The sequence below is a fragment of the Centropristis striata genome, chromosome 5 (genome assembly GCF_030273125.1).
Source record: "Centropristis striata isolate RG_2023a ecotype Rhode Island chromosome 5, C.striata_1.0, whole genome shotgun sequence".
Lineage (NCBI taxonomy): Eukaryota > Metazoa > Chordata > Actinopteri > Perciformes > Serranidae > Centropristis > Centropristis striata.
Genome location: NC_081521.1, coordinates 37,948,514 through 37,966,763, shown reverse-complemented (window position 1 = coordinate 37,966,763; position 18,250 = coordinate 37,948,514). Strand labels below are relative to the sequence as shown.

The 18,250-nt window shown below is 38.5% G+C and overlaps 1 protein-coding gene across 1 annotated transcript in view; it reads left to right on the top strand.

Moving 5' to 3' along the window:
• The first annotated feature begins 1,756 nt into the window (after window positions 1–1,756).
• LOC131971143 (metabotropic glutamate receptor 4-like) overlaps window positions 1,757–18,250 on the top strand; it is a 238,266-nt gene continuing 221,772 nt past the window's right edge. The window contains exon 1 of the mRNA XM_059332455.1: window positions 1,757–2,232. The gene's annotated coding sequence lies outside the window, so the exon portion shown is untranslated. The remainder of the gene's footprint in view (window positions 2,233–18,250) is intronic.

Here is an 18,250-nt window from a genome sequence, read left to right as displayed (position 1 = left end):
AAAACATTTTTCTGTACTCAAATGCAGATATTTCTTCAGAGGGATGAGCTGAAAAGTCATGTGGACTTAAAACAACATGAAAAGCACTAATGAAGTTGCTAACCGGACCGCAAACAAAAGACTATTTACAAGTTAATTAATACTAATTATTAGTATTAAATGCAGATCAGCAGCTTGTCAGTGGAAACAGTAATCCATGTAGTCTGTAGTTACAAATGTTATTAAATCACTAATAAAAGGGATGGTTTATGAAACGAAAGGCTCTTATTATTTAATAATCTATCAATTCTACTGTTTTTCTTCAAATGTTAATAAAGAAATAAGGCTCACTGTTTTCCAACTGTCACCTTCAGTCATAAATGTTACCACAATATTAGTAATTATTAATTATTAATGGTGCTGTTGTATAGTAATCCATCACGTCTGCAGTTGCAACTGTGAGGTAGATGGATTCTGGTCCAGATGTCCTGCAACAGTCCAGTGGAGGGCTCTACCTGATGAATTAAAGTGTCACACTGGAGAAGGATTTTCAACAACCTGGCAACCCTGAAAGTTACTCTTAATGAGCTTATAATTGATCTATAAAGCATGAGCAAATCCGGTATTAACCATAAATAAAGTCATTAGTTTCAGCTGATAAACTCTGTCTCGGCATAAAGTGGCGCAGATATGTTTGTAAATGTATCCTTGTGTTTTGCTCTGAGAGGCTTTAAACGACCTGAGCCCCCCAGATTAAAGAGCAGCTCGAGACGGAAGCAGCTGTTCATTCATTACCGGAAGAACGCAGTGCAACTGATTAGACTGATGAATCAATAAGTGCAATCAGCTCGGTAATGATAAACATATAACGAAAATCGATTCCGAAGAACAAGTCGAAATTACCCGAGGGATGATCCGAGGTGATCATTGAACGGTGAACAGTACATAAACGTCGAGAGTGAGACGTGTGAATGTGTGAGACATGTAATCTGCTGAAGAACTTTAAAGACTCTTTAAGGGGCCGTAGTGCACCCAAAGATGCACTAGTCGGCGCCTTAAGAATGATATTAAACACCACCGTGTGTTGCACGCTGAATGTGGACCACACTGCACTCAGAGGACCTAAAGGAGCACTCCCTGCACGGTTTGTTTAACTTGGTGAATCCTCAAACCTCCACCAACAGTATCCATACACACACAAAAAAGGATTAGATGCAGCAACACACACACAAACACAGAAACAGAGGTGGAGACGCGCCGTTATGCGCGTTATGCAGTGCGGTAATGTATCTTAAATGCACATATCAGGAGCAGTGAGTGAAGGTGTGATGCAAATCCAGGAGCACACAACTAAACCTGAACACCTGCAGGCTGTGATCTCTGCAACATCATATGTGAGCTCCTCCATCCTCTGCCTGCATGGAACAAAACTCTTAAAATGACTTGAATGACTTGTCAGCTGCGTCTTTTAAACTAGAAAGCTGCATATTTTTGCGTCAAATTCAAAATAAACATGCATTAGCCTCGACCTCGGAGTTAATTTATTGATTTTTTTTTAATGCAGCTGATTCCGATGTAATTTTTCAAGCATCAGTTTTACGCAGTCAGTTCCTGCCCCCTTTTTTGTTGTTGTTGTTGTGGAATGCGTTAGCAGCAGTGTCAGTGCCACACAAAGCTCGCCTTTGGTGAGGATCTAATTTGCAGCGCTTATACAAAAAAAAAAAAAAAAAGAAAAAAGAAAAAGGAGAGATAGTTTTTAATCTCGCGCGGTGGGAGGGAAGATTTGTGCAGTGAAACAGAAGGAAGCAGGAGAGGAAGAAAAAGGAAGAAGAAGCAGGAGGAGAAGAAGAAGAAGAAGAAAAAGAAGAGGAGGCAAAAGTAGGAAATCTCTGCAACCCCTGGAGTCTCATTCAGCACCACTCGCTACTGGACAGCGTCTGAGCAGCAGGAGATTCTGGGGAGTAACACCGCGTCTGCACGGGGCGCTTTAATCCCAACACAAATAACACTTTAAACCGGCGTTTGCACTCCCCACACCTGTCTTCTTCTTCTCTCTCCCTCTCTCTTTTTTTTTTTTTTATCCGTGTGGCGGGTTTGGCAAGCAGCGTTCAAACAGGAGGCGAGTGCCGACTGGAGCTGGAGCTGGCGCTGCCAAACAAAGACGCAGGAAAAGAAAGAAAAACTGGACGACACCAGAGAACAGAAGTTCATTTTCCCCACTTTAGGCTCACTTACACCAGGAGGATTTAAAGGGTAAGAGTGTCTCCCTCTTCTTTGCACATTATTACCAGCGGGGTTTAGGAGTGGTACTGTGCGTATGACAGTTACGCAGCTGTGTTGTGGCTCCTGTCTGTGAGAGTATGCAGCACAATTGTCAAATAAGATACTTGCTGATATGTTGGTGTGCTTTAGAAGCTTGTTATTGCCACACGAGGAAAAAAGTAAGAGTTATCTTAGTCGTCTGGTAGCCTTTTTCACATACTGACTCTCTCCTTGTGAATACCGGTATGTATGCGTCTTAAAAAGACGCTTATCACTGCTGTTCCTGAGGGCTGTGGTCTCTCTCTGATCACAGACTCAACAGATGAATCACCTTTACTGAGAGGCTTTAGGAGCATGCAGGAACATTTCTCGTGGAGCTGATGTGGGGGTAGACTTGACAATACAATGAACCCCTTCATCAGCTGTGTCTATGGGAGCCCCCTCTGCAAGCCCCTCGCTTCTTTCCGCTCCACTTGGCTTTGCTGTTGTTCCTCTCTCTCTCATACACAAATCTGAGGAGTCTGGAGGTCTAATCAATGGACAAATGAAGACAGATGGGCATTTTTTAAAAGATGCAATTGAATGAAGACTGGATATAGGTTTCTGAAGAAATATGTGGGCTTCTACTGGGTTGTTTGCATGAATCTGTGCCTTTCCATCTTTTCATTTAATCATGTTCAAGTGAGACATGACGCCCTGGCGGGTCATATGGTTTGGTGACGCCTCACTTGATTATGCATCACTGTCAGTGAATAATTGCTGCTCATATTTCCGCTGCTTGTAGGGCTGTTGAATATGTGATGTGGTATGAGTTCAGAGAATGCATTTGTTTCTTGAGGAATGTTTGAGTTGATGTGAATGAGCAGTTTTCTTCTGGGTTTGAAAAGACAGAGGGAATCTGTTCTCGCCTCTAGTGATTCGGGGCATCATATTTTAAGATTTCTGTGCCAGAAAAAGCCTCCATTTCCACTGTTCATTTTTATGGCAGTCTGTGTTTTGTTGAAGGTTTGTTAAGCTCCACTCTATAACTCTCTGGATCTCCTCTGAATCTAATACCCACATCTACTTCAAATGCCTCACTGGATTTCAATTAGTGGATATGCATGAATAGAAGTGATACTCTTCGAATTCAAAACTCCATTTGATGCCAAAACACAAAAAGTGAAACCAGAATAGTAGCAAATGACAAATCGGAAGGTCTGTTGGTGGTTCGATCCCTGACCATGGCAGCCTACATGTCCAAGTATCCTTGGGCAAGATACTGAACCCTAAAAGGCTCCTGATGCTGCGTTCATCTCTGTATGAATGAATTCCTGACGGTGGCAGGTGGCACTGTTTAGTGTAGCCTCGGCCACCAGTATGAGTGTGTGTGTGAATGTATGAATGTATGAATGAGCCTGTAGTGTAAAGTGCTTTGAGTGGTAGCAAAGACCAGAAAATAATCCGAAAAAATCGCTTTATAAGTGCAGTCCATTTGCCATTTACAGAAAGACTTTAAACTCTCCCATTGTTGGTTTTTAAAGACCAATCAGAGTCTCCCCGAACGCTTCTTAAAACAGCTGCACTCACACAGAAACGTTTCACTGAGCCACTAAAAATTTAATTTCAACCATTTGATTTTGTGTTTGGCAAGAAAAAAAAACAGGCAAATGGATTATTTGAAGCTCTAAAAAATGCTTTCATCATTTCTTTCATTTTCACAGTAAGATTCAACAACTCTTCGCAGCACAAATTCTCCACCCCTTGAGCAATATCATACTGACTGTCTCCATCAGCAGTCACAGTATGTGTGCATTAGTGATTATCTGGGAGAAAGAAATAGTTTTCTCAACCTTCACAGTAGCTTATTACATGCCACTGTAGATAGGTGAATAGAAGATGTCTCATGAAATCATCCGTTTATAGGTAGTAACAATGTAAAGGTTTGTCAAAAATAATTTCTTTGCCTTCTTACAGTTCTCTCACTTTGATCTGAACTCTTTTGGCTTCTGTAATTTTCATGTTTTGGCTCTGTGGCCTTCATCAGAGCATATTTGTACTTCATTATCCCGCCTTGTTTTCCTCTTTTATGCATGCTTAGCATCATCTGCCCTGCAGCCACCAGTTGGCTGTGCTGATTTTAACAGTATATTAAGGTGTCTGGAGTACACTCTTCTTGAAGAGTGAGAAAGAACCTTCTAGAAATTTCCTGAAACACACCATGCACAAAATTTGCAGAGACTGCTTTTTTTCGCTCTATTAAAAGCTGTGCACCCACCCCCAACAAAACCCACCAATGAAAAGGCTCGGTTTTGTTTCGGATATTGAGGTTAGGGTTTGAGGTCATAGTTCAATTTAGGGTCTGCCAATCGGAGGTAGAATTTTTATGCAGCCTGGGAGTTAGTGCTGCCCCAGAGACCCCGGCTCAGGGAGAGAAACAATTACTGCAAAATTGAGTGTTGACAGCCCACAAAAAGCTTGCATCATAAAAAAAAACCCTCAAACTGTCGACTAACTGAAGGGGATACTTGAACATTTAAGAGTGCACCTACAGCATTATGTAATGGCACAAGACATTATTCAGTATTTTTCCCTCATTATGACTTTCTCCCAGAAACAAAAAAAAACCCATCTCATTAAGATGCAAAGCTTGGAGAAGCTCCAATAAACAGAGTAAGAGACTGACTGTCAGCACAAAGCCTGTTACTTTTAACCTTTACATCCAAATGAGTTTCCTTGTACTATAATCTGTTCCAGACCTGATAATGTTCCCCTTATACCCAGAAAATCATCCAGGATATGTTTACTGTCATTTCCTCCATCTTTGGTAATTCATTTTCCATGCTGCTGCGAGTTAGTGTGACATTATAGGAACAGGGCGGGATAAATCATCCTCCTCTGTCGGCTCCTCTTCCTTTTCCTTTCAGACCGAGCTGAAAGAGCGAGCATACGTCAGCGGTGAAATTCACAGGCATCCAGCAGAGGGAAGAGACAGACAGACAGGAGGAGAGCGTTTTCTCTGTGTGGTGGAGGAGTCGGAGGAGATATCCATTCCTCTGCTGTTCCTTATCACTGCTTCTCGATCTTGGAGTGTCCACATTCTGGATCACCTCCTCTGCTTTCTCCTCCTGGCTGTCCGTCTGTTCGGCGGGTGGCCGTATGTGTGTCCTTGCTGTTCTGACCACAGTCTGATGATCTCCAAAACAACAGAAGATCCATTCCTCACACTCTCAACACAAATCCTATTTTCCAAACTGCTGATTCTGCTTCTCAGTGAGCCTTTAACAAGCTTTCCATTTTATAAGGCTTAGTCATTTCTGCCATATGTGTCCTTTGGTAAATATTTTGCTGCAGGCTTTAGACTTTAAAAGCTCTTAAGTTCTTTTTTTTGGGATAAAGTTTTAAAGTCCAGATGCTCTTGTGTAAAACTGCCATGTGGTAAGAAAACTCTTTTATCACCATGTGGCGACTTTAACTAAGTAAATTTACTCATATGCTGCACAACTAAAAGGTATATGTAGTTAACTGTAGTATTTTCTTCTCAAGCCACTTAATACTTTTACTCCAATTCAGAGGGAAACATTGTAATTTTCACCCTGTTACAATTAACTGAATGCTTTACATATTAAGATATTTGCACAAAAAACCTCTGCAAAATATATTTTGCAAATATATGTGCAGCTGAAACAGAACAGAGCAATTAAATGGCAACCATTTTGATAATTGTTAAGTCGAATTCTGTTGTGAGGATATGCTGATTAATTATTATTATTATTATTATTATTATTATTATTATATTATTAATGACAAAATACAAAATAAATAATAGTTATTATTATTAACAATAATAATAATAAATACATACATAATATATGAATAATATTGATGATGAAAGTAATATTATTATTTTAGATTTTTTTAAACAATAATGTAAATCAACAAGTAGCTCAGAAATGTTCAGAAAAAAAGAGAAATAAATAGAAAAAATAAAAATAGATAAATAGAGCATAAAATAAACAAATCTCAGCTCCTGCTTTTACATAGGCAATTCTAATCTAATGATACAATATGTAATAGTATCACAGGAGACATTTTTCTGCATTGATTACTGTTAATACTTTCAGTTAATTGTCCTGATTATACTTATATAATATTGGCTCTTCTGTCTAAATGAAGGACCTGAACACTACCTCCACGGCTGCTCATCACAGAGTCTGTCTGAGAGCTGCAACACGCCTACAGGTTGAACATCTTCATTAGAGGCCTGTTGACACTAATCACAGATGACATCCACTAGCACTCTGGTTAATTTACAAGATTTACAACACAAACAATGAAGCAAATAATCTTTCCATCAGAGCGAGAGAGTCCCTCGTAACGGAGACACATTTGACGAGGTGTCGAATTAATCTTTGTTCTTATCGGAGGTTGTAACGCCACATGCTGTCCTCAGCAAAACTGGCTTGACTCGCATTTTAAATAACTGGTGCCTCTTGACAGGCAGAGTTCATTCAAATGAGTCAAGAGCATAATGGATCCATATCACTAATACATCTGTTCCAACAGAGACGGACTAATGTTTTGGACTAACCTACAGGGTCATCTAAGTGAGATAAAGTACTCCTAATAAATATTTAAACAATACAGTAAATAAGCACCTCTATCGCTCTGAAACGTGGCTGTAATGTTAGCTAATTCCTCTTTGTGTTGACTTCAGTTATCAAGAAATGTTTTCACTAAGTAGGATGATTACATTTAATCACCCAATTTGTTTGAATCACTACACTGTGTATTTTTTGCTATCAGCTACAATGACATCAGCTTCCCTTTACAAGAATGTCTTCATATTCATTTCCTGGTTCTTACTTTTTTCTCAAAGAGGAGGGAAAGTTTCCAAATACAACATCCTGTTCTCCCTTGTGCGTCGGTTTTGTTGTGTAATTGACAGATTTGTTGATTAGTGTTGGACTGGAATATGGTTTTCAGGAAAAGATTGTGATTTGGCTGCATTTTGGAAAAATCCAAACGATTTATTCCAAATGACAATAATTTTTATTTCAGCCAAATCCAAACAAACTGGGTCCAGTTATTAGGAGTTATTGCAGGACTGTTATTGGTGGTGATAGAGCAGCATTTGATAACATTGAATTCATTCAGCAACAAGAACATCACACAAACTGTTAGAGCTGCGACAGTAATTTCACGTAAAATACTGTCATCACCAAGTATTTTTTCCATTGCCTTCTATTAAGGCATAATAACTGTGAAATAAAGATTGCAAAAAGTTCACCAAATTTAACAACAACACAAGTTGTTTGTCCATATCCTCAGCACATATAACTATTTTCTGATCTGATCTTTGGACTATATGTTCATTTATAGGAAACTTGCATGACGCTGTTTGTCAGTGCTTTCAAAAACCAAAAGAACTGCTGCATCACTGTTAATAAATATATCAGTTTGATGATCTGACAACAAAAGTAAAGGTTTAGGTTTCAGATTTATGCACAAACATATCTTTAAGATTTAAGGATTTATAATGGTTTGGGTAAATGTTACTACTTAGTTAAGGTTACTGGACCTTCGTTCATGGTTAAACGTTAGGGAAGGTTCAAAGAAACCCATGTTGCCTGTTTGAAGGAAATGGGAAATGTGTTTTGAAGCCGGACATTTCTCCCTCAGTGGACTTTGGGGCTCTATAACAACATCACACTGCTTTCTTCTTTACTGCTATGTCATAATAACTATGACCACTAGGAGGCTTTGGCATTAACATTGTGGCATATGCATGAAAACAACCAATACTTTCCGTTTTTCCGGGATGATCTGAGTAATAGTTTTGTGTTGTTGTGTTCAGGTAACAGTGTTAAATCAGGGGCCTTTCACACTCGGTCAGCATTAAACATGAAGTAAACTAAGTTTTGGTTACCTTTTGTTTTTGTTTTTCTATTACCTACACAGCCTTTGTGCCCTGTACTCAGGGCTTAATGTGTCATAGTAATATGAGTCACATGAATTAGATTTTAGTATGATGTCTTAAGTTCATTTGCATTACAGACATGATCACCATAGTGTTTTGAAATCATAATAGACTGAGCAATAGTCATTTTGTTTTTTGTAACTTTGAATCATTTGCAGTACACGCTTATCTATAGGTTGGATGAGGTTTCCTATACATTTAAAGGGCTCTGCAGCTAAGATCATAAATTGTAGGGTCGACACACAGGAACCCTCTCATTTTAAGCATTCCTTGTGATTCTGCATTGTTCATTTATATTCACAATGTGTGAGTTGAGGCATTTTCGCACTTTCTTTGTCAACATTAAGGTCTTCCCACTTCTCATAAATATGCATGAACATATCTTCAGACTGAAGAGATGTGGCTCATGAACTCCAGCCAAGTTTCTTAAAAACAAATAAAAAAACAACAACAAATCAACTTGTATATTAATTACAGTGCATTTGGGAGTGATTTTGATTAGAAATATTAGCCCATTAAAATTAGACTGAATGGGATCCATTGAATTGTGTTGAAAAATGGAACATTTGAGTATTCAGGATAATTGTTCTACACAGGTCTACAGCAGAAAACTGTAGGAATGAAAATTACCCCCACTTTTCCCATAATACATGACTTCAGGGCCAGTTCCTTTTAGCTGTAACAGACCACTCCAGATTAGCTCTTGTTCTGCACACCAGTGCCTGGCAGAAATCTCTTGCCAGCAGCAGTGGGGAGGCACAGCCGAGTTCCTAAATCCTGCAGTCAACAGCCACCCAGCTCTCTGTGCACTTCTCCTGGCCTTGATTACAATTTGTGTGCCACAGTGGTTGGCTCTAAAGAAAGGGCCACATGGAGATATTAAAATTATATGTGCAGTTGGATTGGATTGGCGATTTTATTGCCTAGATTTGAAAAATTGCAATTTAACATAAAGTTATACACAGTTAAAAAATATATTCTAAATTTGGCCAGTGTTTATAACATGACAGGTTGTAAAAGCAAAGCAAATCCTGCACAAACAACACGGCAATCTGATTTTTCTCCTCTTTCTCTACAGTGAACACTTATAGATCCACCATTGAGATCTGATTTTCTCATTAGACTGCCAGACTAAAGCAAGATGGATGCTAAAACCATTCATCCTACACTGCTTCAAAGACCAATACAGGTATCGTTGTTGGCAGACACTGGATTAATTGCAATCCCATGCTCTCCTCGTTTTCCCCAGGTCCACAATCTCCACAATCGATTATGAACGAATCACGAGAGGAAGCATAGGACGTATATGAGGAAGCACAATGCCATTGTTTCTCGGCAAAATGCATTAACATATTGACTTTGCTGGAGTGCACGCCAGTTACCTCAGGTCACTGCTGATTGGCTGGCACAAATTAACTAAGACGTACAATCAATTGAAAAATGCAAAAAAGAAAAACACGCAGGATAATGTTTTATTCAACATCTGCTGCTCTCTTTGTCAATAGTTCAGCGTAGCAATCATATTGCCCTCCCCAACAACATCCACAGAGTTGTGTTTAACAACATTAAATTGTAAAGAGAGACTGCCATTAGAGGCTTTAGTTGTTTCACTCGGTTGTGTTTTTGCTTTATAATGGGCCTGTAGGGCTACTACGTGCACCACAGGTCCACTTAATGGTGTGCTGATCTGTAAGAGCGCATTACTCAGAGAATCCTTGTCATTGCCCTTGCCCTTCCACAGTAGCACACTTCAGCTCACCGGTAATGAGATGTCTGTATTTACACCAAGTCCTGATTACTAATGCAGAGGCAGCGGTATGGGATAGCATGTCTACCACTCCCAGCTTTCATGTCTGACACCTGTAAGTGGGGATTTAAAACGGTTACTCATATTGCAAACATGCAGAGGCACAGAGCCGGAGCTAGTGGGCCGCCCAAGCATCAAATATATTAATTAAAGAAAGGAATAAATGAAGTATAGATAAATATAAATATGCAATCTGGACTGAGAATTACTACAAGATACATCATTTCAACCTTGACTGCCAGAGATTATATTTACTAAGGCTACGTTTACATGAGGACGGTCTGAACAGAAGACGCAAAAGTGGCGTTGCATCTTCAGTTTTTATTCCTCGTTTAGACGAGCATTTTCGGGAGGAAATCTGCTGCATACGGTGACGCAAAAGTGTGTGGAATTGGATTGTATGCAGCCAGGCGGCATCACTTAAAGCGATAAGAGCATCTTTGGGCACGCAGAAGTTTTCACGCCACACATTTTCATCAGCTACTCCTTCCACAAAGTTCTCCACCATCACTAGATCTCCCAGGTCTCGTTCACAGCCATCTGGCTCGCCTCTGACGAATTGCTGCATCCAGAATGTGATGGAGGTAATTCCAGATCCTTCTCTGTTCACTAATACTATCTGTACATATCCTGTACATTTGGTGGAAAGACTCCTGTAAGTTTATTAGAGCTGCCAGAGCAGCTTGGGTCCCACGCATGGAAATAATCCCACGTTTGTTTATTTTCCTGTACTGGAGCATGTATGTGACGTAAACACATACGTGACGTGAGCAGATCAGATCAGAGTTTTCAAAAACGCCGTCACCGTCTAAACGAAAGGCACTTCCGATAAAATATTTTGTAGTTTTTACCCGCAAGCGTCCTCGTGTGAACGGGGCCTAAATGGTCATCTGGAGGTGGTCGGGGTAAATGATGGGTGGACTTCGGAGACATTTGGATGGTTTAGTTATGGTCATACCCCTGATTCAAAGATATTGGGACATTGTCTGAAATGTAAATAAAGCCAAATGCGATAATTAGCTAATCCAATAAAATAATTAGCTATTTCTTTAAAATTAAATTAGAAACTGTACAATAACAATATGTTTTATTTTCAAACTACTAAGCTTTTGTTTTTGTAAAAAATACTGAATAATGCATTATGTTTTTCTTTACATTGCCTTGGCTAAAACAAGGGCTGCAGGATTAGGAAAAAAATATCTAATAACAGTTAATTTGACTGATATTGCAATTGTAATATGTCATTATATTGGAGGGGAATGGTCAGTTTTGCACCCTTATTCTAATTTACATTGAAAAATATATCAAAATGATCATGGTGTGGTTTTTGAATGAGGATCTCTACCAAATTATCACTGCTCACCACAAGATCTGTGGATTATCTTTAGTCGATATTGCTGTTGAGTATTATGGCTGATCTCCTTAAATTTCTATTATATTCAGAGAAGGCAGAGATCTCTACGGCTGATATCTCCAACGCCACACCAAAACAATCTAGATTGATAAAAAAAACTATAGGTAAGACATAAAATATGTGTTTTGATTATGGGTTGAACTGTCCCTTTAAGTCTGTAAAAAAGGATTTGAAGGCCGGGACATCTTGCAGCACCAAAACACTTGTTAAGAATAGTATTTTGACACATATCTGGCCTCTAATTGTACGTCCTGTGATTTGGATATTGCACTAGCCCACATTCTTTCTCATGTAATATTTATTCAAACACTACAATTGTTGTGACTTCCTTGCTCAGAGTGAGATGAGAAGATTGACACCCCTCATGTGTCTGCATGCTAAGTATGAAGCTAGCAGCAGCCAGCTCACTGAGGCTGGCTGGACAAAGACTGGAACAAAAAGGGGAAACAGGTGGCCTGGCTCTGTCCAAAGGTAACCAGCACCTTAACTCAGTTAGCCAGCTGCTGCCGGCTGGCAAATACAAGAGTGGTATCAATCATCTCATCCAACTCTTGGCAAAAAAGGAATCCCAAAATGTCAAAGTTTTCCTTTAACCCATAAGAACCCAGACCCAGTTATCCATAAAGGAAAGTTATGGGGGACATATCACAGACCAAGTGAACCACGCAGAACATATTTATGATGTGGGGTTTTTTTTGGTCATTCTGTGTCTTTTTTAGTAATTTTGTGGGGGGTTTTGTGTCTTTTTTAAGTAATTTAGTTTTTTTCTGTCATTTTTTGTGTTTTTTTGATCATTTTGTGTCTCTTTTTTTAGTAATTTTGTGTCTTTTTTGTGTCTTTTTTAAGTAATTTAATTTTTTTCTGTCATTTTGTGTCCTTTTTTTAGTAGTTTTGTGTCTTTTTTGGTCATTTTGTGTCTTTTTAAGTCATTTTGTCTGTCTTTTTTGTGTCTTTTTTAAGTAATTTAGATTTTTTTGGTCATTTTGATACTGCCTCCAGCGGCCCCCAGGTAATTTGAGTTTGAGACCCCTGCTCTAGAATATTTAAAGTGTTTGTTACATGGGTGTCACCGTGGGTTCTTATGGGTTAATCGAGTACTTTGACAACTATAAAAACAGTAAACATGCTTTAGTTTATACAAGTAGATATTGCTGGAAAAACTGAGAGATGCTGATAATCAGACTCATTATGAATATTTTGCTACTTTATAGATGCGTTCATTAAAACTGTTTCCTCAAATTATCAAAGTATGAGTAGTAAACATAATTTCTTGGTGACAGGGTGGATCATTTGCATGTATTATTTTTTTTTAAGACAAGAAACTTTCCTAAATATTATTTTGGAAGCTGCAGTGGAAACTAAAAAAGTAATTTGTGTTAAATGTAAAGAAAAAAAAACAAAGTGTGCGGCGATAATAATACCCCAGTGTTTGAAAACCTGCTTTCACACCAAAGTTTGCCTCAGTGAAACCATTATTGACTCGTAGTATTTCCAACAGATCCGCTGTGGCGTGGACAGCATCTTTAATGAGCTGTTGTCAACCATATTTGTTTCATGATTCAAGGTACCTCGGACTCTCCGTCTGACTTACACACTGTGTTCTGTCTTTGTTTACAACGTTGCTGTAATGGGGGCTCTGTAGACTTTCCTCAGTCAATACAAACACTATTCTGGACCGCGGCTTGGCAGCATGAATCACACACACACACACACACACACACACACACACACACACACACACACACAATGCACAGCGGCACTGTTGGAAAGCCTTGGGCTGTTCTTCTCTGGGTGTCTTATCCATGTAGAGAAATATTAATACATGGCATGGAGTGCATTTGATATATTGTGACGTTCCACTACATTTAGCTTTACTTGTGCCACCAACATACTGTAGGCTGTTATGATAAGAATATAAGGCATTCAAGTTTTTATGGTAAAATAAAAATATCACTTGGTGGTGTCTTACCCTCAGCTGCTGCTGGTCTTGTTTAATAGGACATTTATGCTGTATTTGATTTTCTGTACGTATCAGGTTTGATGGTGTTTTATTGAATTCAAGGGACTGCAGATGTAAATTAGCTTCAGGCTAACTGTTCTTAGTATTGTACATTATCTCAATCAATAAGTAGGATGGGGAGGACAAAAACTCTAGTTAGCAGACACATTAGCTTGGGCACCAATTAGACTATAAGTTTACACATTTTTTCCAAAAGATGTATTCGTACTATTGACAACTGCAAACCATTTCTCTAAAGACTGGACAACATCCCCAAAAGATTTCATCCCAATATAGGTGATTTAATTTCTCAATGATAATATATATCACTAAATATTATGTTTCAATGCAACTAATGAAATAGATAGATAGATAGATAGATAGATAGATAGATAGATAGATAGATAGATAGATAGATAGATAGATAGATAGATAGATAGATAGATAGATAGATAGATAGATAGATAGATACTTTATTTATCCCAAGCTAGGAAATTAACCACATGATAAAGCCTATTTCTTAAATATACACCTTGATTTTTTGGGGGGAACTTAAGAAAACACTATTCTACGAAATATGACATTACTGTTTTAAACATGTTCATCTTGTTAAACAGTTGTTAAAGGTGATTACATTGCCATTGTAAGATTTTGCCATGAAATGTTCCTGTTTAAAATGCTGGAGGGACCAAACCTTCACTCCCTCCACCTTTAATCCCATATTGATCCTCTCCACTTTGAGACTCTCTGCAGTGGAACTTTATGAACTCTGCTTTTCATCTGTCTACAAGTCATCCCTCTTCACTTTGCTGCTCTTGCCAGTCACCTACTAAGCCTGATATTGATATTTTGGGTTGAAACATATTGTCTCATTACTGTATGGCAATACCTTCAACTCATCACTTGCTGGCCAACATACACTCATACCTGCAATTGTTGAGCTCTACACTGCAAAAAAAGAAAAGTTGGGTGAACTCAAAATTTCAAGGCAACAAACTTCGATAACATTTTAAGTTGGACAATTAAACTAAATATTTTAAGTTTTGTTTTTGAGTTTGCTCAACTCTGAATTTCATGAAATGTCAGCTAATGTTGTGACCACAATTTTGAGTTAGCATTGATACGCTAATGGCTACTCTTGTAGCTGTAACAAGCAGCGCCGCTAGCATCAGTTAGCCGCTAGCATCAGTTAGCCACTAGCATCAGTTAGCCACTAGCATCAGTTAGCCGCTAGCTTTCCCTAATGACCGAATTTCACAACAACTATTGTCCCTTGTTGTGAACCCCAACTTAAAGATATAAGTAACAACAACTCACCAACTTGTTTTTGAGCAGACAACTGGCTTCCTTTGTTGTGCTAACTTACATTATTGCCCTAAATGTCAATAATTTATATTTCCAAGTTTTACCAACTTAAATCACTGTTTTAGGCCAAAAAATACAAGTTGGCTTTTTGCAGTGTACACCTAAGCCTCCTCCTCCCTGCACCATTGTCCTTGCTATTCTGCTATTGCCAGTGCTGCTCAGTGGACGCTATTGTGGTCCAGCTATTGCTGTCTATTCCCATTCTTGCCTTTGCATAATTGCTCCTGTAAATTAGTGGCTCACCTCCAATGTCCCTCCTTACGCACTCTCAAGACTTTGGCGCACACTGCCGTTAAGTCCGAGAGGATTCAGGGCTGTCCAACTGTGAAGTTGGTAAAGTGTTTGAGGGCTCTGTCACAGACTTTTTATGCCCAATTCTGAAACAGTCAAACCCATAATGACAAAATACCAATAACAGGAGAATTGCACATTGTAAGAAAATTCAAATAAAACATCAGTGAGATTATTCTCCTTAAGTAAAGACGGACATGTTGCTAACCAACACTATCGATATCAAGTCGGTTCTTTGATGGCGTGATAGTGACTTTGACCCATTGATGCCTAAAACTTCCTGTAAAACCTCTGGGCGATTTTAAAATAAGCCCCTAAAACCTGAAGTTTTTCTGGAAATTCAACAGAAGTGTCAATGCTTCCTACTAAATAATAGATTTTTCAGCCTCTGTAGCAGATAGAAATGAAATTCAAAAAGTGTTTGAGAGCTTATACAAATACTACAAAACGACGTATCTGCTTTCCAGGCTTCAATGGGTTAAATATGCTGACTTGGCCCAACTGTATTTTTTTTTTACCGATCAACAGAAAGCAAACACTTCTGTTTGTTAAACTATGAGACTGTTCATACAGTGTGTCGACATAACTCACACACTTTGGTGTTAGGGTGACATCCAATCTGTCGGATACCGGGCCAGCCTGTTTAATGCTATCTGTGTTTTAGATCTGCTGGGTTGGTGAACTGCCTTCCTGTATTTATGTTGTAAAATCTGTTTCCCTGTTTGTTTTGTTGCCAACCACAAGCCCTTTGTTCAACTATCGATTTAAGTGAAGTGCCTTCAATTCAACCTCCTTTTCCTCAGTGTCTGCATTTGGGTCCTCTCCCAGTTACCCTGTTCCTGAAACCCTGACAATTAGCTATTTGGATGAATGGCTACTTTAATGATTTGGACATGTCTCTGCACTCCGCATAAAACACAGAATAAAGGAGGTTTATTTTAGACTTGGACCTTGCAAGTATAAGATTTCTGGCAGGTTAGAACTGGATCCAAAAAAGCAGCGTCTCTCAGAACCTCTAATTAAGGGGATCGTGTGAACAAAAGGCCATCCTTCCAGGTGTATTGTGTGGGCACTCTAACAACCAGTCTTTCATCACTGTGCAACAGCAGCCACCCGTACAGGCATTCTAATGAAATGCTCCATCTCTGTCATCAGACTGCCATTTTCACGATCTATTAAACCTCATACATTCATGGCACTGTTATGCATTATGTGCCATTGACTTCTGCTATCCTGCAGCATTGTTTCAGTTATGAAGAAGAGGGGCACCGGTGCTTCGAAAGCTTCATCAGGAAGTCATATCATGATTTTCTACTTTTTTTCCTTCCGAGAAGTTCAAGATTACTTCCTGTGTGATTTTACACCTCGTGTGGTGGCGTTCCCTCTGTACAAATTGAGGATCAGTGGCTGGCGTTAAATGTATGCGTATTGCTTAGTTTTCTTTGATGTGTTTGCAGGCTTTAGCATCCACCAAGTCCAACACACAACACACTTCCTCTAAAGTTGCACTCCACATAAATGACCCAAGGGTTGAAATCTGGAATAATCTCCAGCACCAGAGTGGTGGGGCTGCATGTAATGGCACAGCTTAGATGTTTATTGGAATTTAGACCACTGCATTTGCCCATAAGGTACAAAATAAATTACAACTTTCCAGCTACTTGGTTCATCCAGTGTGACAAGTTGGGGAACCAAAAGTAAGAGTTTGCAAGTCCAAACATTGCATTTAATAAATATTATGTTATTGTTGTTTTAATGAGGTGGAATTTCCATAAGTGCATGCAAAGGAAACAACCTTATCAGATATAGTTTGGCACAAGCAGTGGTGGAAAGTCTGCAAATGTACTAGAGAACTGATTGTGATTTTAAAGGTACTTAATCTTCACTTGAGGATATTAATTAATACTTTATTGTTTTTATTCCACGAAAGAAATATTGCACTTTTCACTTCACTTACTTCAGAAAATCAAATGCAATGAATCTTTTTTCTTTTTTTTTAGGTTAATCTTATGACCCTGTGGGGTCTGATCCCTACTTCAACCAGTTTCAAAATGCTTTGTATGTATTAATGTATTTTAATTAATATTTTAATAATAAAATATACCATAAAATGAATGCTTTTACATTTGATATTTTAAGTACATGGTCTATACTACTATAATACTACTGTACTTTTCCTTAATTAGGATTTTGAATGGTCGATTTTAACCTGCAATGGAGTATTTTTACTCTGTCATTTCAACACTTTTATGTCATTTTCTGCTGCTAATGGACTTAAACCAAAAGATGGAGCAATGTCGTCATTTAAGTCAGCTTCTCCCGGTTAGAATTAATTCAGTATTTATCTTCCAGGAGGATTTTTCCAGGGGGGAAATATCCACAGAGTTCACCACCTCTCCAAAACAAAGCTGAGCTGGTGCAAAAGTTTGCTCAGTTTGTTTCTCTGATAACTCAAGATCCAGACGTTCAAAACCCAAATACAATATATGGGTTGTAATACTAATATTAGACAGTAATGATACAGAATATGTTTAGCTGCGAGTAATGCAAGACTCATATAGTCTGGGAGTTTTCATTTCTTTTTATCTATAGGTTTATATTTTGAATGTAGTGAGACAATGCGACCATCACGCAGCATAGTTTTGTTACATCACAATCTTCCAGTGTTCCAGGATAATAAAGCAAAGAAACAGGCAGCGTGAGCCAAGCTAAACAAATTAAACAGCGTCTTATAAATGCCTGAATGAGGTCAAAAACTTTCCATATCCTCCCTAATCATATATCATCGAACATTCATGGCAAAGAGCTTGAGGCTGTCCTTTTTAAAGAATAGTCTAATATCCCTCTGCACACAGTTCAGCACTCTCTGACAGCGATCCAGGGAGGATTAAAGCACTTCTGAGCACCGAGATAGCGGCCTTATCTTTTATTAAGTATTTAATATTCATTTACATTTTAGACTTTTTGATTACTTTGCATTTGCTGAAGTTGAAAAACGTAAAAATTAGACGTGAAACGATTAGCAGATTAATCCGTTACTTGATCAACAGAAAACTAATTAGCTACTTTGATAATCACTTAATTGTTTTCAGTGTTAAAAACCTTTCAGTCCTTCAAATGTGAGAATTTGCTGCTTTTCTCTGTTTTATATCATTGTTTGATTGAATGTTATGG